The sequence below is a fragment of the Gymnogyps californianus genome, chromosome 14 (assembly GCF_018139145.2).
Source record: "Gymnogyps californianus isolate 813 chromosome 14, ASM1813914v2, whole genome shotgun sequence".
NCBI lineage: Eukaryota > Metazoa > Chordata > Aves > Accipitriformes > Cathartidae > Gymnogyps > Gymnogyps californianus.
In genome coordinates, this window is record NC_059484.1 from 2831171 (window position 1) to 2848312 (window position 17142).

The window sequence follows — 17142 nt, forward strand, 5'->3', positions numbered from 1 at the left end:
TTTGTACTGGCCACCTTTCTTGTGTGATCTTAACGATCTCTTCCATTTATTTGATTGCACGTTTAGGCCTGAATGTAGCTCCCAGGAAATCTTGTGCAATTCAGCTGACCTCAGCAGGCCTGCCCGAGAGAACAAAATTCAGCTGTTTGTGTCGGCTGTGTGACGTTCTGGAGTCCCCCAGATGAAAGGTGCTACGGAGGTATGGAAAAATTTGATTTCTTTTTAAGTGCTGGGGGTGCATGGGAGGGGGAGGCCTGTGCATGGCTATGTCAGCCTGGGGACTACAAAGTGGGTTCCCATATGGTCAGTTTTTAGGATTTCTCCTGTTTCAAATCTGCATAAATGGCCCACTCAAGGAGGCCCAACTATTAAAAACAGCTGACAACGAAAAAGGGGGAGGTGAACGCCAAGCAAGCAGCAAGTCAACTATGTAACTGAGCTGACAGATGGCAAATTAATGTTGTCAAATAGAAAGAAGTACATAAAGCTAAGGAGCACTATGACCAGATTGCTTTCTTGCACATGAAGTCTTTAATCATATGGATATCCTTGCTATTTTTACTCTAATGAGATTGGGAACGAAAAATAAGACTGAGGCATCAAATTAAAGATGAATTTGCTTTGAATCCACAAGAAATTGAAGCCCCTGCAGAAACAAGGAGAATTATTTGCCAGGCAAAATTAGTGTCACAGATGAACTTGTTTGTGCTTCTGAATTTTGACATGTTTATTTTATTGGTAATATTGCTGTAGCAAAAGAGCGTAATAGCCAGTGTAGGTAAGCAGTCAAAGGAAGTCGAGTGAAAACTGATGTTCATGGAGCTTTTCGCCCTTAGGCAAAAGCAAAAAACCCCAACCCACCAAAACCCTTCCATCTACTCATTGGTAAAAGGAAAAAAAAACCAAAAAAACATTTCTGTTGTAAGATACAACTTGATGAATTGCCAGTGGGCCAAGTGCACTCACATAAAGTAACTATTTGCCCATCGTGAGTTTTGTACTGAGAATATAAGAATTTGCTTTGTTCATGTATTTCTTTAATGAAAGAAGTGTGAGGATGTCTTTTAATCAAGAGGTTAATGTGGGCTCTGACAACTATTAAGGTATTCACACCTCTGATTAAAGGGAGAATCGGCCTGTATCTGAGCAAGGAGCTCGGTAAACAAATACATCAATCATGGGAAAATATCCCCCAGTATGTGTGTGGTCAGAGAAAGCCAGCCAAGGCAGTTAAAAGGAAGCAATTTTCCACAGTGCTTGGAGGTAGGTAATATAAAATAATCCATAATTAAGTTTAATCGTGGCTTATCAGACCTTTCTGGGACTGTGAGCATTGTGGTTAATGTTTAACATATTACGTTTGCTATAAGCTTTCTCTGATGCCATTTCATTGATACTACAAGCCCATTTTATTTGGAAGTGGCAGATGTGACAACCGTGTCTGGAGGCCAGATTCATAGCTGATACGACTCAGGATAGCTGCAGCAAGCTCTGATATTATGTGGACTAGATCCTCTGCTAATAAAAAATGGGTTTGCTCAATGGAGCCAGTGGAGCAATCCAATTTACACATAAGAGCCTGGCCCAGCTATTGTGCTGTTGCTGTATAATGGCCAGATCCAAGTCCCTAAGTCTTTCTATTGACTTAACCTAGAAGCTGCTTCAAGCCCCTTGTAAGGACAGTAGTTCTTTTACTAGAGGGGGAAAGTAGTGCCTGCTACTTGTAAAGAAGCACGTACCCTTCGCTTCTTGCCTGCGTCAAGCAAGGAACAGCCTCTTAGGGGTCGGACCTGGATGAGAGATGGGCTTTTCAGCTCAAGAGTACAGAAGGTGAAACAGTCGGTGGTGGCCAAGGCTGTTTGCTATAACTAAAGAAGACTGCTGTCCCCCAACCCGTGCAGCCTGTGGTTTTACAACATGGATTTACGTTAGCAGAGTGTAAAGACATCTCGTTGCTGCAAATGGCCTTCCCATCACTATATTTTTTCGAAGTCTTATGGGAAGTGGGCAGTCTGTTATTTCAGGCTGTCCTGTAGTAGGCAAGTTGTCCTTTCATGAAACCAATGCCAGGTAAATACAGAAGCACGAGAGGAAAATGGTGTTCAGCCTCTGTGATTTCAAACTGACCCAAGTGGAAGTGGTCACCAGCTAAACCAGGGGACGGCACTCAAAGCCAGTGGGTGACTCCAGAAGCAGGGGTTCAGCTCTAGGCATGAGGTGCCATAAATGAGATACCTGGCGAGAGGAGGAGACAACAGTGATGGTGAGAAGAGAAGCTGGTCGCTGAGCACCAGCACCAGCGTTAGCAGCTTTGCACACTTCATTACGTACAGTGTCGAAGATTTTTTTTTTCTAAAGGGAACAATTTACCGAACTTTCAAATACTGACAGATTTTTTTTGCAGCACATAGCCAGCAGCAGCAACAAGTCACAAAGCAAACCGTAACCTATTTATCCCTTTGAACAGTATATTTTAGCAGAAACATTAAAAAGTTGGAGGCTGATGTGGGAGGATCTGGTAAACCATCCAAACCCGATCACTACAATCAATACTAATGCTGGGAGAAAGTTGGTTTACTTCACTTTTGCGCCAGTAACGTATAACATCTCAAGCAATAACATTGGGATCTCAAAGGCTTTTAGTAAATCAGTTCCTTCAGGAATGGTATATTAAGATGACACCATTCAGAATTAACAGATCTATATACAGAAATACATTACAGTCCAGTAAGCCACGCTAATGGGCTAGGTGCTAAAATCTCAGTCTGACCCTCACAAGGGTCGTCTTAGTGGCCCGTGACCACTGGGACTTCTTAGGAATGTGGCTTCATTTTCCCCAAAATGTCAGACTTCTTGTGTACCTCTTAAAGAGAATATTTTAATATGAGTAATCCCAGGGTTGGGCGTACTTTTCAGAACTGCTGCTATATATTGTAAGTTTATAACGTTTACTTCAGTATAATGCTGCAGATCTTTTTTCTTAGTGTCTCAGCATTTAACTAAAGCTGAACAAAGTTTTGCAGGCAGAGATTTTTGTTTCCCATTTCAGAAAGAAATCCAGTTTGGAGCTAAGTGGGAACTCTTCATTAATCAAAACATGCCATTTTAATACTGTCAAAATAAATGCTCTTATGTACTGAGATGACATTTACATAATTTAATTTATAATCTTTAACACCAAAAGACACCATCCTGAAACAAAAAAGTAAAGTTCACTGAAATACAAAATATGTGATCTTAATTTTGATGAGAAAGAGAAAATATTCGGGGGGGGGACGCAGTTTGAAACATTGTTGTCTGCTTTGGCAGTTCTTTGGTGGACTGAAAAATGGGTTATTTGCAGAGCTCCCCTTTTTAACTGGCTGAGAGAATTATCTGTTGACTGTTTTTCAAACCTACCCTCAAGGCTTTATGTTTAAATGCTGTTTCCCAGTTTTTCGTCCAGGCCATCATATTTTCCAGGTCCCTTTGAATTCAGACACATCTGGACTTAGGCAAGCCTCCTTCATTTATTTTTGCTCCGGACTTGCTGAGCCATGCCAGGGTTTTTGTGAGCGTGTGCATGATTTGCAGGCTCTGAGTCTGCGAGTGCCAAGAGTCCTCAGCATCCCTCAAGGCTTGTGACTCCCCCCAGCGCTTGGGGATCGACTCCTGATCCTGTATCACTGGGTTGCCACAAAAAAATCCCACCCTCAGCCTGCGAGCGGAGGCAGGCATGCTGAGAGAGGGAGGACGGGACCAAGACCCAGGCCCCCAGGTCAGGCAAGCTCTCTCGTTAGGTGCAGAGTTAATGCAAGCACTTCGTTTTAAGCATGTCCTAGCGCAGCTATCTCATTTTAGGCACGTGCTTGAGTGGTTTTGTGAATCCAGGCTTTAGGCTTCTCAGGACAGGACTGCTCTCCCTGCAGTGCTGGGGTCTAGGACAGTGAGAAATTGGTTTTTTGTTCGGGCTTCAAAGGTTGATCGTGATCCAAGTAACAATAAGCAATTTGCAAGCAGCAGAAAAATCAGTGTCGTCCGTCAGCTGTCCCCAAGGTGCGTCGGTTTGTAAGTACGAAGGGCTGTAGGAAATCCTGTTTGTCCCGAATGACGAGGCCTGGAGAAGGGCTCGGAGGGAGGTGGCAGCCGGTCTCGCTCGCACTTGACCCTGGCACGGGATGGACCTGGGCCCACCTGGCAGAGCGGCTTGCTAGTCCATGGCTTTGGGCTCAGCTCTTCCAGAGCTGCGCGTATGAAAACAACAGCTAATAAGTAAAGTGGCTGCTATTTCTTTGGCAAAAGGAAGAAAAGCTGCAAAGAAAACACCTACAATAGATTTTTTTTTTTAAACGTGGTTGGATGGGAGCTGAAGGTCTATCACAAAGATGCTTCTTTGGCTTTGATTTGACACTAGATTTCAGTCGGTCCAATGGAATTTTAATGCTATGGCCAAATATAACATCAAATAATGAAAAACTTCAATGGTAAACATTAACACAAACAGGCATCGAGTATATTAAACATCTTTTAGAATGCAACAGGCCAAATCTGCAAATTGGGAACAGGTCCCTGAGCTGGCACACTATAAAAGCAGGCTTCAGTTTGCCATCTCCAGGACCTGTCGATGGAATACAGTGTATATCTGAGTTAGACTCCATTACGTGTTTAGATTAAACTCTGTGTAGCATTGATTCAGCTATTTATTTTGGCTACAAGGAGCCGGTGTTCAAACATGGGTGCCTAAATGGGATGTCCATAGCCCAAGTCTGCACTAAGGGGACTAAGTGCTTATTTTGTAAGTCTGGCTACCGAGGCGAGCAGCTGAGCCCAAGCTTTGCAAAGCCAATGTTGAAAACGGGGCCAAATTTTTCAAAAGTCGGGGCCTGCAGTGTGTGTGCTTGGGGTTTTTCAAAAATGCAAAATCCCCTGCAGCTCCCACGGGGTGCCGGTGTGAGGGCTGACAGCCGGACCCCGAGCGGCGAGTCCCCTCTGGGCTCACAGCGTGTTTCCTGCCCCGGGACAGGCTCAGGGGTCCCGCCTGCTCCGGCCGCGCTTATCTGATGTAGTCACCCTCGATGTACGGACTAGAGACCGGCCAGATCACCAACTTGTTTAAAATTTGCCGCACCAAAATAAACTCAAAAACTACCACGTCTCAAGTTCTGTCCAGCTGAAATGGGCTCATTTGTTTCTCTCTGACTGCCTAGGCTTTAAGTGATTGCTGCCACGCATTAAAGTTGTAGTGATTAATGGCTCAAAAGCATCAGATGGGAGTTCAGCTGTCCTGTTTGGGGGGACACTGCATGGGTTTTGGTGACTGGGAGTCTGATGTTGGAGAAACGCACTGGATTGAGGTGTGGTGCCTCTGCTTTTCCCGGTAAGGAAATAATAAATAATATAATAAGTACGCCCTGTGAATAAGTCTCTGCCATTAAAATAATTTCTTAGCTATAGAACCAATTCATGCATGAATCCCCCATAGCATGCAAAGGCACATACGTGTCGCCTGAGCATTATATCCTTCTGTAGGCAACTGGGCTATATCCCAAATGCCAGCTTCCAGCGGGGTTGTTTTCCCCCCTTTGATTTATAATTACTGATCACATGGGAGGATGGAGAGGAAAGGCTCGAGTTTTTTTTTGTTCCTCGTTTAATAATTTAATTTGTATTCTGATCTTCAAATCCCAATAGCATCATGTGAAGTAGAGAAACTCGGCAGGGGAGGAGGGATAGAGGAGGGAGCCAGGGCTTTCTATTTCCATATGGTGAGCCTCTCCTCCTCGCGATCACAGCTTGTCATCTGTCTTCTTTTAAACTTCAGATCCCCTGTAAAAATCTTCCCAGCAAAGAATGGGCCATAAATGTGACACAAAGACAGTCCAAGTGAAGAGATTACCATGGGGTAATCATGAAGCATGATTTCATTAGAGGATTTCTTTACATGCGGGCATGGATGCAAGAATAACCGGAGCCACAGGAACCGTGTATTTCTGAAGCGGGGCACAGTGGCAGGAGTGTTATTAATATTCTGGGGAGATAAGCCTGTATATTCCCCTTTCATTTACTTGGCAGACAAGATGATACATGCCTTTCTTGTAGTTTAAATTGTGGTCAGATTAAATACCCACCTTGATTTACCTGGTCTTAAAATGGATAATTATCATAGCACAGGGGAGCTACCAGCCCCGCTGCATCACCCTGCCAGGGACCGCTCAGTGTTAATATCCCACCAGCAGAAGGAAGGAAATTGCTCTGGTTTAGAGACTTTCTGTAAACTAACAATATTGTCGTCTCCTGATGTACAACCATGGGAGAACAGAAGAACACGTTGCACCTGGTTTTTCAGTGACCCGAATGCTGCTCACATGCCACGCTTCTGAGCATCTTTCTTTTTCGAGTTACTTCATGCAAACTGTACGTAAAAAAATAAAGTTAATAGTTTATAATCTAATTCAGTGTAATGCAAGCATCTCTGCAGTTGATTTTCATGCGTGCCCCATGCAGTGGGTCGTTCACTGTGGGTGCATGGGGGGGACGCGGGGGACAGCGTTTGCTACAGCTCGTTTGTCATGAAAACTCTGGACATCGTCAAAACAGAACGATCTGTGCTGAAAGGACTCTTTTTCCTCCTGTGGCCACGAAGGGTCTGCTCTTGCGGAAATGGTTTGCATTGATGGTGGGGCAGGAGTGCCATGGGCCGGGTCCGGTAGTGGAGGGGAGTTGGGGAGCGGCGAGGGGGTGCACGGCCAGAGACTCTCCCGGGGGACGAGCAAGGCTGCCCGAGACCTTAGCAGCCGTGCCACAGACACTGCCTGGGCATCTCGTGCGTGGGGATGGTCTGCCCGGTCCCATTTCTGTAAGGAAGTAAGCAGATGAGTTGAAATGCATATGGGACCTCTTGGCTTGGGTCAGGGCGTATTTCTGATTTTAGCCTTGCGATCGACTGCTGGAGGTCCCTGTGTACTGACAGAGCCGAACCATGACTTTGTGCCCCACAGAAGACTCCAGACCAGAGCCATCGCTTCTTTCTGTCCTTCTCCCATAGACGTGCTGCAGAGAGGACCCAGAAGACAGAAGTGAAAGGTGCAGCAGAGCACTGCTGTGGTGCAGCCACAGCACCCGGCTCGCAGCTTGGCGAGGGCTCAGCCGGAGGTGGCTCAGGTGGCATCCAGGTAAGGTGGTGGGGATACAAAAGCTCCTGTTGGGAGCTACAGCCATGCAGCCCTCCACCTACCGCTGCTTCTGCCCTCCCAGCCCTCCCCGGGACCGCCCAGCCCCTTGCATTTAGCAGGTGCCTCTTTCTCCTTCCCTTCCCATCTGCGCAGGCTCAGATGAAGGCGTCAGGTCACCCCTCTGCAGTACCTGCGGCGGGCAAAGCCGGGCCTTCGCCGCCTTAGAAGCTTCGCTGGACCTACAGATACTATTGCAGGAAACAAACTGAGCGGCTGGAGCAGCCTTGATGGGCCGCGGCGGCTTGGTCTGTGCCAGGGTTTCCCGATGTTACTGCTCTTTTCCGATGAAACATTATACAGAAAGATATAGGCAAAGCATTATGCTCACAGCCTTTGCCAACAAGTTATGTTTTAATGTAATTTAACTGTAATCTCAGAGTGTTTTTGTTAGCTATAATTAGTAAAATATGTCTGTTTTCTGTGTTCCTTGAAGACGTCTGAACTCCTGCCAGTTCCCTATAGTTTTCCTGACATGCAGTGTAACAAGCAGACCACCAAAATGTATTTACCAATAACTGTTTATTTACATTCCATGAAATCTAATAACATTTGCTGCCTTCATTCGGGATAAATGCTGGCCAAAGTGTAAAGCATAAAAAAATAAACACTGCCTTAATTTCTAACCCAGTCCACAGAATATTTTATTTTTGCTCAATTTGCCCTGCCTGTTAGCATTTTGGCGTTCTGCTGCTTGGAAGTTGGAAAAAAAAAAAAAAAAAAAAGTTGAAAAAGTTCTGTAATGTATCTTCCTGTTCAGTCCAAAACCTTGCAGGGATTTCCTGGACATTTTATTTTTCATTTCTAAAGTCTGCATGAGGCTGGTATTTCATTTCTTTGTTTTCAGCTCTCGCAAGCGTTTGAAACCGTATTGCAGAGAAAACGTCCAGGGCACTAAACAGCAACGGTGGTTGGTGTTGCACCAGTGCCAGTGTAAAGCACTTCTCATTCTCCCAGAGCCATTGGCTTTGCTGGTGTAAAAATAATCAGAATTAGGTCTGTATCTTGTTACTAACCAAATCTGCTCTTGTTCAAGAAAGTGTAACTGAGGGCAGAATTGTCATCTCAAATCTTAAACAGGTTCCTCTCCTCCTGTATCTGGTTTTGTTTATATGAGTACACGCTTTCTCAAAACCCAGAAAATTCAGATGGTGTAGGGAGGAGAGGTCACATACAACAGCTGTGGGCGGTATCCGCAGCTGGCAAAATCTGATGCAACCCCGTTAATGTCAGCGATGCACGGTCCTAGCCCAACTGAGGAGGTGGGCTGGCGTTCCTGCCCGGTTCTGTAATGCCGCTGGGCTCGCCCAGGAGAGTGCTAGCAAGCGTTTGTCCAAGAGCGTTGCAGGAGCCAGGCGCACGCGGAGTAGCTGGGTGGACCGTGACGACGGGCTGCGTGTGCGTAGTGGGTGCCAGACTTTCATGGTGTCACTGGTATGTTGTGCTAAAATCCAGGCACAGCTGGGTCGAGCAGTACGCTTGCTGAATCGAGCAGCAGGATGGGTTTTAGAGGGAACCAGAGTTCACGAGTCGCCTGCGCTGATCTGAGGGACGTGCGGCAAGCGGAGAAGCTGAATGCCACCATGTCCCCTCCCAGGGCAAGGAAAGCCGGCAGAGCCCGGGTGGCTGCAGCTGCAGGGTGCCTAAAGACCTCATGCATTTGGCTGCCGTTGCCGCTCCTCAGCTGCTGTGCCAGCGCCCAGCGCCTGCTGTTGCTGAGCTTCGTGCTGTGCCTGGTGCGTGGAGCATGGAACCGGCACAGCGCTGGGCTTTGCTCCTGCCCGAAGGACCCTTCTTTGCAAATTCACCCAGCCCAGCCATCTCTCCCTGGCACAGGATCCGGGGTGCCCGTCACACCGTCTAGAGAGCGTCTGTTCACTAGGTCTGAGGTCTGAGAAATCTCGGTCGTGATTTAGAGAGGCAGCGCTGTGCCTTAGGGCTTGATGGGGGCGATAGTCCCTTTTCCTGGGGTACAGGGTCACTGCCGTGTCTTTGGAGGAACCAGCTCCTAGAGGAGCCCCAAAGCACAAGTGAGACCACGGTACTGCTGCAGCTTCGGAGAACTCGTTTTTGAAGCTGTTCCCTGGAAAGCAATCTCCACCTTTCTTTACACCTGACGTAACTCGTATTTTGTTAAGGCAGAGGCTGTTTGCCCTTTTCTAGATACTTCCAGTTAAGTAGCTCCATACACTGAACGTTAACGAATTAAGCCTCAGATTAACAGAGTTGTCCAGGAAATGGTGAGCAGCCCCATTCTGTGATGGAGATCATAGGAGACCTTCTCAACTACATGTTTCCAAGCTGCCTTGGGCTCTCTTGTCTCTGTACTCACTTAAATTGAGGGTAAAACTTTCCCTGCCTTCAAATGAGAGCAAAATCTGAAAGATTTTGGAGGGCTTCCTTGAAAAATTTCAGGCTCAAAGGTAATAAAAGTGAAATTCAAAATCCAGTCCAAGCAAAACCAGACACTGGTGCGAGATGGGGAGCCTGCCCTGTTAGCATCTCCCTCTGAACACGGCAGCGGTGGCACGGTGCTTTTTTTTCCCTGACAAATTGCCCATCTACCCAGGCTTCTGGCAGAGCTCAAGTATAGATCCTTTGGGATAATTTAGAAAAAAAACCCTGAAAATTATAGGTTACCCATTTTTGGCTTTTCTTTGATGGCATTTCTGGGTTCCTGTCATTTTCTACATTCAGTTTTCCTGTGTGTAAGGCTTGCATTGTTAACTGGTTAGATGGTTGTGGAGTGGAGGAAGGAGAGGGGTTCAAAAAGCATTAAAAAACTCAGAGGAAACTTCTCTCCTGCGGACCGCACTTGACAGACAACGCACGCCGCAGCATTCCTTCGTTGTTCCGGTAGGATGCTCAGTAAATTGAGCTGTAAATAACTCCGTAAACTGTTTACTGCTAAAATGATGTTTCCGAAAGCAGAGAGCTTTCGAAAGCAAGTGTGGGAAGGCACCGCCGGATGGGGATGGGATGGGGATGGGATGGGGATGGGATGGGGATGGGGATGGGGATGGGGATGGGGATGGGGATGAAACCGGCCGAGGTGCGGGCGTGCACGTAGGGCTGGTCCTGCCCTGGCAGCGCCTTGCCGTTCAGCCCAGCGCTCAGGCGGCAGCTGCTTTCGGTTACGATTTAGCGGGTGGTTTCGTGCTCCGCTAAACCGCGTCCCAGTGTGTTGGGCTCAGCCAATTGAGGAGCTGCCATGTGACCCAGCCACCGGCCAATCAACAGGGCTGGTTTTGAATGCTAAACGCTGCTATAAACCAGCCTGGATAAGTTAGAAGCCAAGAATGTTTTCCGGAGATAATTATAAATACTGGGAAGCGAGGCAAAAAGAAAAAGAGAAAATTGGGATGTGCTGACAGAAAGAAAAACCAGAGCAAAGTGCTTTCACCCCGTGTTTACAAACAAGCCGTCCCGCAGCAGTTGCTGGGCTTAGTGAAGACGTGGCTTTGGAAATCACCTTAGGACTTTTGGACCACATGAAAATTTTTTGGAGACAAAGGCTGAAAATAACAAACAAAACCCTCAATAACAAAATCCCTCGGTAGAAAAGATATTTCCTTCATCGTGGGGGACGGATTCACATGAATGTGACTGAGCGCAATCCCCAAGCAGCTAGTCATCAGACGCTTTATTGCAAATTGTGGTTCTTTCTCATTTAGGCTGGAAATTTCTCAATTTGCTATCTGTAAAAGCAACAACAGAAACCCGCCGTGACAATCCGGGCCCATTGACAGGGGTGGGAGATCTGCCATAAATTTCAGCAGACCCAAGCTTGTGCCCGTGGCGCAGCTTTGCTGATTTCAGCAGCACCTTGGGACCGTCGAGCACGGCAGGAGGCCAGATCCAGAGTCGGGGTTTGTTGTTTGATTTGGGGGTTTTTGCTAAAGCAGCGGCACGCTCTTCCTCTGAGGTACCTGCTGGCATGAGACGTTGCCACTCAGCTTTCTGCTAGGCACTTTAATGTAAATACTGTCTACTTTTTAAGGCATTTCCAGAGTATAGAAGTATTTCAGTGCATAGGAACAATTTAAGACCAGCTTTTACACCGTTTTGGCTGAAACTGCAACATGGCAAAAATTATAAGTAAAGTAGCCCAGGAACATTGAGTTGTTTTCATTTACTGGGACTCGTTAAAGTAGACTGGTCTCCTTTTTTCACTTGAAATTGGGATTCTCCGTGGAGGTGTATGGAGAGCGCAGAACTGGACGGACTTGAAAGGTCGCCCGGCTGAGAGTCCCGCTGCCCCCAGCCGAGCGTCGGCTAAATCCCTTCGTAAAACGCTCGGCAGAGGAGGTGGAAAAAGTAGGTCAAGCTCTGCTCACAAATACACCTCTTACATGTCGCCAATTCTGATGAAATTAGGGAATGAATCAGTATTAAAACCTGGGCAAAGGAGATCAAAACTTGGTTGAACTCTCATAGGGAGAGTGAGTCCAGCTGTAACTACTGACTAGTCCATGTCTGAAAAAGCTGTAGAAATAAAGTAAAATAGACCTGTATGTTCTTAGAGAGAAGAAACGGCAAAAGCAAGGGGAAAAAACCAACCACCTTCATGCAGCTTTTGGTGCAGCCACGGCCCTGGAGCCTCTCCTTGTCTGTACCCCCACACCCTGCTCCTCGCTCCCTCTTCCCAACACTCCCGCTATTTTTTGGTGGTTTATTTCACAATCAAAAGCTGCTTTGCAAGAAAAAATAAAACAACAACCCAAAAAGCTGTCTGACTCATCCGAGCAGGACCCAGTCTAGTTTGGATGCAAACACTGGGAAAGCAGCGCGGGGTTAGGGAGCAGCTGCCGGAGGAGCGTTTCTGGGATGTCGTTTCAGCCCTGACCAAAGTAACTCCTTTTTTTTTTTTTTTTCTTTTTAAAGTACCCCGACAATTAGTGGTAAAAAGGTCACTAGTAAAAATGAGTTTTGTGGTTTTGCAACTTTGCATTAAAAAAACCACCACGCTTCTGGCACCGCCTCCCCCAGTTGGCAGCCTTTCCGCAGCCCGAATTGAATAAGCATGCAGGCTGAAAAGCCCGTTCAGATCGGTCCCTCTAGGTCAGGCTTTCGTTACGTTAGCAGGGTATTTGGGAGTTTGTGTTGCACCTGCCTGCAGTACATCTGGCTGGAGAATTAAAAAAAAGCAGGGGTTTAATGTTCCCTTAGTCCCTGCTTCTCACCCTCCGTGAGCCCTGGAATATATCATTTACAATTAAAATATAATGAAATCAAATTGTGAGATCATTTCAAAGTTACTGACCCTAGTGTTTAACAGGTTGTGAATGTTTTCACAAAGGCTGAGGTGGTAGAAATATTTTATTCCGTATTCTTTATCCTTCAGAGACCTCAGAGTAATAAACAATTAAGTTGAATTCAAACTAACTGTGGATAGCACAAATTCTCTTTTATTGGGTGTTCAATACATCGCTTTTTTCTTTGCGCTCTTAAAGAACTGGGACCCAGGCTTGAGGTGTTATCAGAGATGATGAAAGCAACTAAAAATTACAGTTCCACTTAAGGTTTTGCAATGAGAAATGATATCAAATACAGCCTGGAAAGGATCTGACGCTGTCTGATGAGCCGGTATCTCAAGGACTTCCAAGCTGGCATTATTTTAGGCAACTACGACGGGGGCTGGGTGCCTTGTTAACACACTTAGGACCTGTCTGAAGCTTCAGTGAGCTTCATGGAAGAAGCAACAAGTTGTTGTGTGAGGTGTTGAGCCTCCAAGCCTAGTTTCTCATGGGTTTTGCCTTCCTTTCGGTCTCACCACACTTCCCTCTCGTCTCCGTGGCATAACCCGGCTGCCTCCCTCTGTAGGAGAGCCTCAAGTGTAGTTGCATCAATGAGGTTTCTCAGCAGGATATTTTTACCAAAAAAATGACCAGTGCCAATGACCAACCCGATCCATCTTTGGACTGGCTCTGGTCTAGAAGTGAAATTATGTTTTCTAAAAAGTTGTTACAGAGATGTAATCCATTTTCTTCGTAATGGGCAGGATGACTTCGGCAACATTTCGGTGGAACTCCAGACACATTGGAAAGCAACAGCAGCAGCATTTTTTTCCTTTAACAAACTAGAATTTCATTTCTACACTGTCAGAGAAGGTCATGGTGGGATCCATAGCAAAACAATTAAGTAATATAGGCAAAATCCTGCTGGGTCCAAATTTCCCCAGATGCAAACGCACTGGAGAGCACGGTGTGTTAGGTCCAAGGACACAGCTGCTCGCTCTTTTTGCACCGAGCAGTTCCCACCGCCGCAATGTCGGGGTGGGTTTGATGAGGACAGCACAAGGGCAGTACTGCCACAAACAGCAAAAAATATTAGACGACACCTATATAATACAGGTAACACCCATTCAGTGAGCAGCAGGAGGAGGGGAAGCTTCCCAAGAGAAGAACGTTGGGGCACCATGGTTTGATACATTCGTTGACCGCTGTGCAGACCATGAGGTGTTGATTGCCAGCGAGTGTTGACCGACTGCAGGGACACGACCGGTTCCTGTTCCAGCAAATAGGACTTTTCAAAACTCCTGTGTCCCTCCACATGAATTCATAACACACTTCAGACCCCAGGAACCGGAGAGTGATCTTGTCGAGTGAAGCTCCAGAAGGTCCTGTAGCTGCGGGTGCATGGGAAGCACTGGATCCTGCGTTGCAAGTGCACTGAAAAGCAAATGCAATGGATGCATCAGCTGCGTAGCACTTCCCGCATTGCTTCGTGAGGAAACCTTTGCTGCCTGACTGCGGACCTGGATGAAGGGCGGGTGTGTCGTTTCCTTTCCTGAGTCGGCTTTCATGAAGGACGAAGCTGAGACTGCAGTCGTCAGGAGAAATGAAAGCTAACCAGAACGTACGTTATACAAACAACTCGACTGTTCAGTTACTTTGAAATGCATTTTATTCACCGGTTAGAAAAATAAAACAACACAATTATACGGCTATTTAATATCAACAGAGCGTTCGGTAAGAGCTCTCGGTAATGTCCTCTGGCACTGCAATCCGGTTGTTGGAGCACACCGAAGCGGTGAAATGAAGGGAGGGTGCGAATGAAAAGCCAGCTGCTGGGACCAGGATCCTCAACGTACCTGGCTTGTTCGCATGAGCCGGGGAGCAGGATTTCAGTGGGGATTTCTCTCAGAATAACTAAGGCCCAATTTGCCTCCAAGCTCTTGGCTGAAATGCTTGAGCAAGCCCAAATTTTGTCTGTGGTTTTTATAATTTATTTGTATCTTTCTAAAACACGGCAAACCGACGCGAGTAAGCAGTGACGTATTCCTCTTGTAAGCAAAGCACAACACAAATGAAACACCGAGGGTGCATATCCTCGCAGTTGCAGCCAGCCCGGGGGGACACGCACGCTCCAGGACGGCCCGGGGCAGGTGGAGCAGGTTGGGTTGGAAATAACTTGAAACACGTGCTAGGGTCCATCACGTTAACGGGATCTGAATTCATGCCGATGGCTGAGCCGTCCTGCTTCAGCATCCTTGTTCAGCATCACAGACTGATGCTGAAATCCCAGTTTAAGCAGTTTGAGTGAAGCTTACCACAGCTGGTGGGGCTGTAGCTGGCACCGAAGAGACATGGCTTGGCTTGGCCATTTCACCCGTCACCTGGGGGGAAGTGCTCATGGTGTAGAGTTCAGGGATCAGCACATGAAAAAGGGGAAATATAATCTGTTTTCTCTCTGGGTGCTGCTCCTCGGGGATGAGCAGATTCCCTCCGGCAGCCTCCCGCCCCACCCAGCTGTGCCATCAACCGGCAACTACACCAGCCACTTAGGAAAACGGGGAATTCATTAAAACATTGAAGCTTGCCCTCACTACCGTAACTGTGGCAGGATTTACGGTGGTGTTTTGGGGGGGGATTCGCGGTGCTGTGGTCTGTCCGTATGGAAACGCATCGGGGCAGGCGGGGACTGGTGCCAGGGAGGGAGGGGAGCTCAGGTCGGGCCGTCTCCTGCTCCCAGCCTCGGTCGCTTTCGAGATGCACGCTGCTCTTCTTTCATCTCTTGGATTCAAATCCACCATAATAAATAAAATTCTTCCTGTCTGAAAGATACATTAATTTTGGTGGTCTCAAAAGTAATGAAAATAAATACTTGACTTGGCATGCGGAGCCCCAACTGGAGCGAGGAGCAGAATGTGTGTACTTGGAGCTGTTTTTACAAGAACATAAGCTGTGGAGAAAGCTTGGCTTTTAGCTCATGGGCTCTGTACGTCTGAAGAGAAATGGGGAGACTTGAGAAGTTCAATCAAACGTACAGAAACATTGTCAAATATGAGTTTTCTATCTCGGTTTAAATGCTTCAAAACCGCACATCAAAGCTTTGCAGGCAGAGGCACTGTCTGAATGCAGGTGGGATGCTCGGGCCAGCCCTGGCACAGCCCTGGCTCTGCCGATGGAGAGGTGGCAGGGCTGGCCTGTATTGTTTCAGGCCTTTTTATAACACGTATGGGGAAATTGCAACAAAAACAAGATTAACTCAATAAAGGAGAACCTCAAACCACCATTCATTGTAGCTGCGGTTGTAAGAGCCTGACCCTGCAGCCCTGGGGCTGGGTCGCTGGGTGCGGGTGCGAGCGGGGAAGCCGGTGTGCTGGGTCGAGCCCGGCACGGCACTGCTGCAGACCCGTGGGAGCCGTGCTTGGGAGCTGGACTGCCTCTCTGCACTGAAGGCTCATTATTTCAATTAATTTCTTCTTTTTAGAAAGGTAATTTGTATCCACTAGCTAACAACTTTGTGCTAACCAGCGCTGGCCCCAGCATTGTTTCTTCACATGGCAGCAGCAGGAAGGGCTGGGAAATGGACATGGTACCCTAATAAAGTGAAACGCGCTCCCAGCTGGTCAGTATCTGAGTTCATTCTTTTCTTTCCAAGCACATGGTAGTGCGCCTTGCCTGGTACCCAGCCTGGGGGCTGCCAGCACGGGGGGAGTCCTGGGGCCTTGGGGCTGCTCCGTGCACAGCTCAGAAGGAAAATGTCCGGTTGTGCTCCAGCTACCTGCTCTCTGCCAGTGTTTGCCAGCGCAGAGGAATTTCTGGTCCCCCTGGGCCAGGCATGTGCGCACACATGTGCGCACACACGTACACACGCATGTACACATGCACGTATAGATGCACACATGCACACCCACGTCTCTCTCACCCTCCGTCATGCCACGCTGAGCCCGTCTGGCAGGGCAGGAGGTGCCTGGGCACTCAAACTTCTCTTTTGCAACTGCAGGGAGTTTGGATCGCAGCGTCAGGCATTCGAATGTGACTCACACCAGAGGAAGGGAGGAGGAGGAGGAGGAGACGGCAGTGTTTCTGAAGCAAGCACACACCGAGGGTGTGCTTGGTAGCTAAGTCCCTGCACGGCTGTTGCTGCTGCGGCGATCGAGGTTGGTAAAGCCGCCAGTGCAACCACTAACGCATCTGACCCCAGTGAGCGGTATCGTTAGCACAGAGGATCCCAGGACAGTTCTTCCAAAGACGATGGGTGCAATAGCCCACATCACTGAAAAGCTGCGCCCATCTCACAAACAGGCTTTATTGCTGTTTAGCATGAAGGTGGTTTTAGCAGTCATGTTTCTAGAACGAGGCTTATTATTTGAGAATAGATTAATTGTTTGACATTATCTGTGCATATATGCTCTTGCAAATCATATTTATATTATTCAGAATACAGATGGAAGCTGCTGTTAATTTTGGAGCACCTCTGACCTGCTAACAATTATTTTTTCCTTTGTCTAAAAAAGATGTGTGCCTCAGGGTGTGTTTTTCTTACTCTGCGAGCTGAATAAGACCTTCTCCCGTGGAATATACAAGCAACAGGAATGCATTGATGTGACTGGTAGTACAGTGAATGATGTAGTACAAAACTGCGCTTTAATAAGCCTTGTAGAAAATATCTGGCATCTAAATGTCGTGGAATGAGAAAGACATTT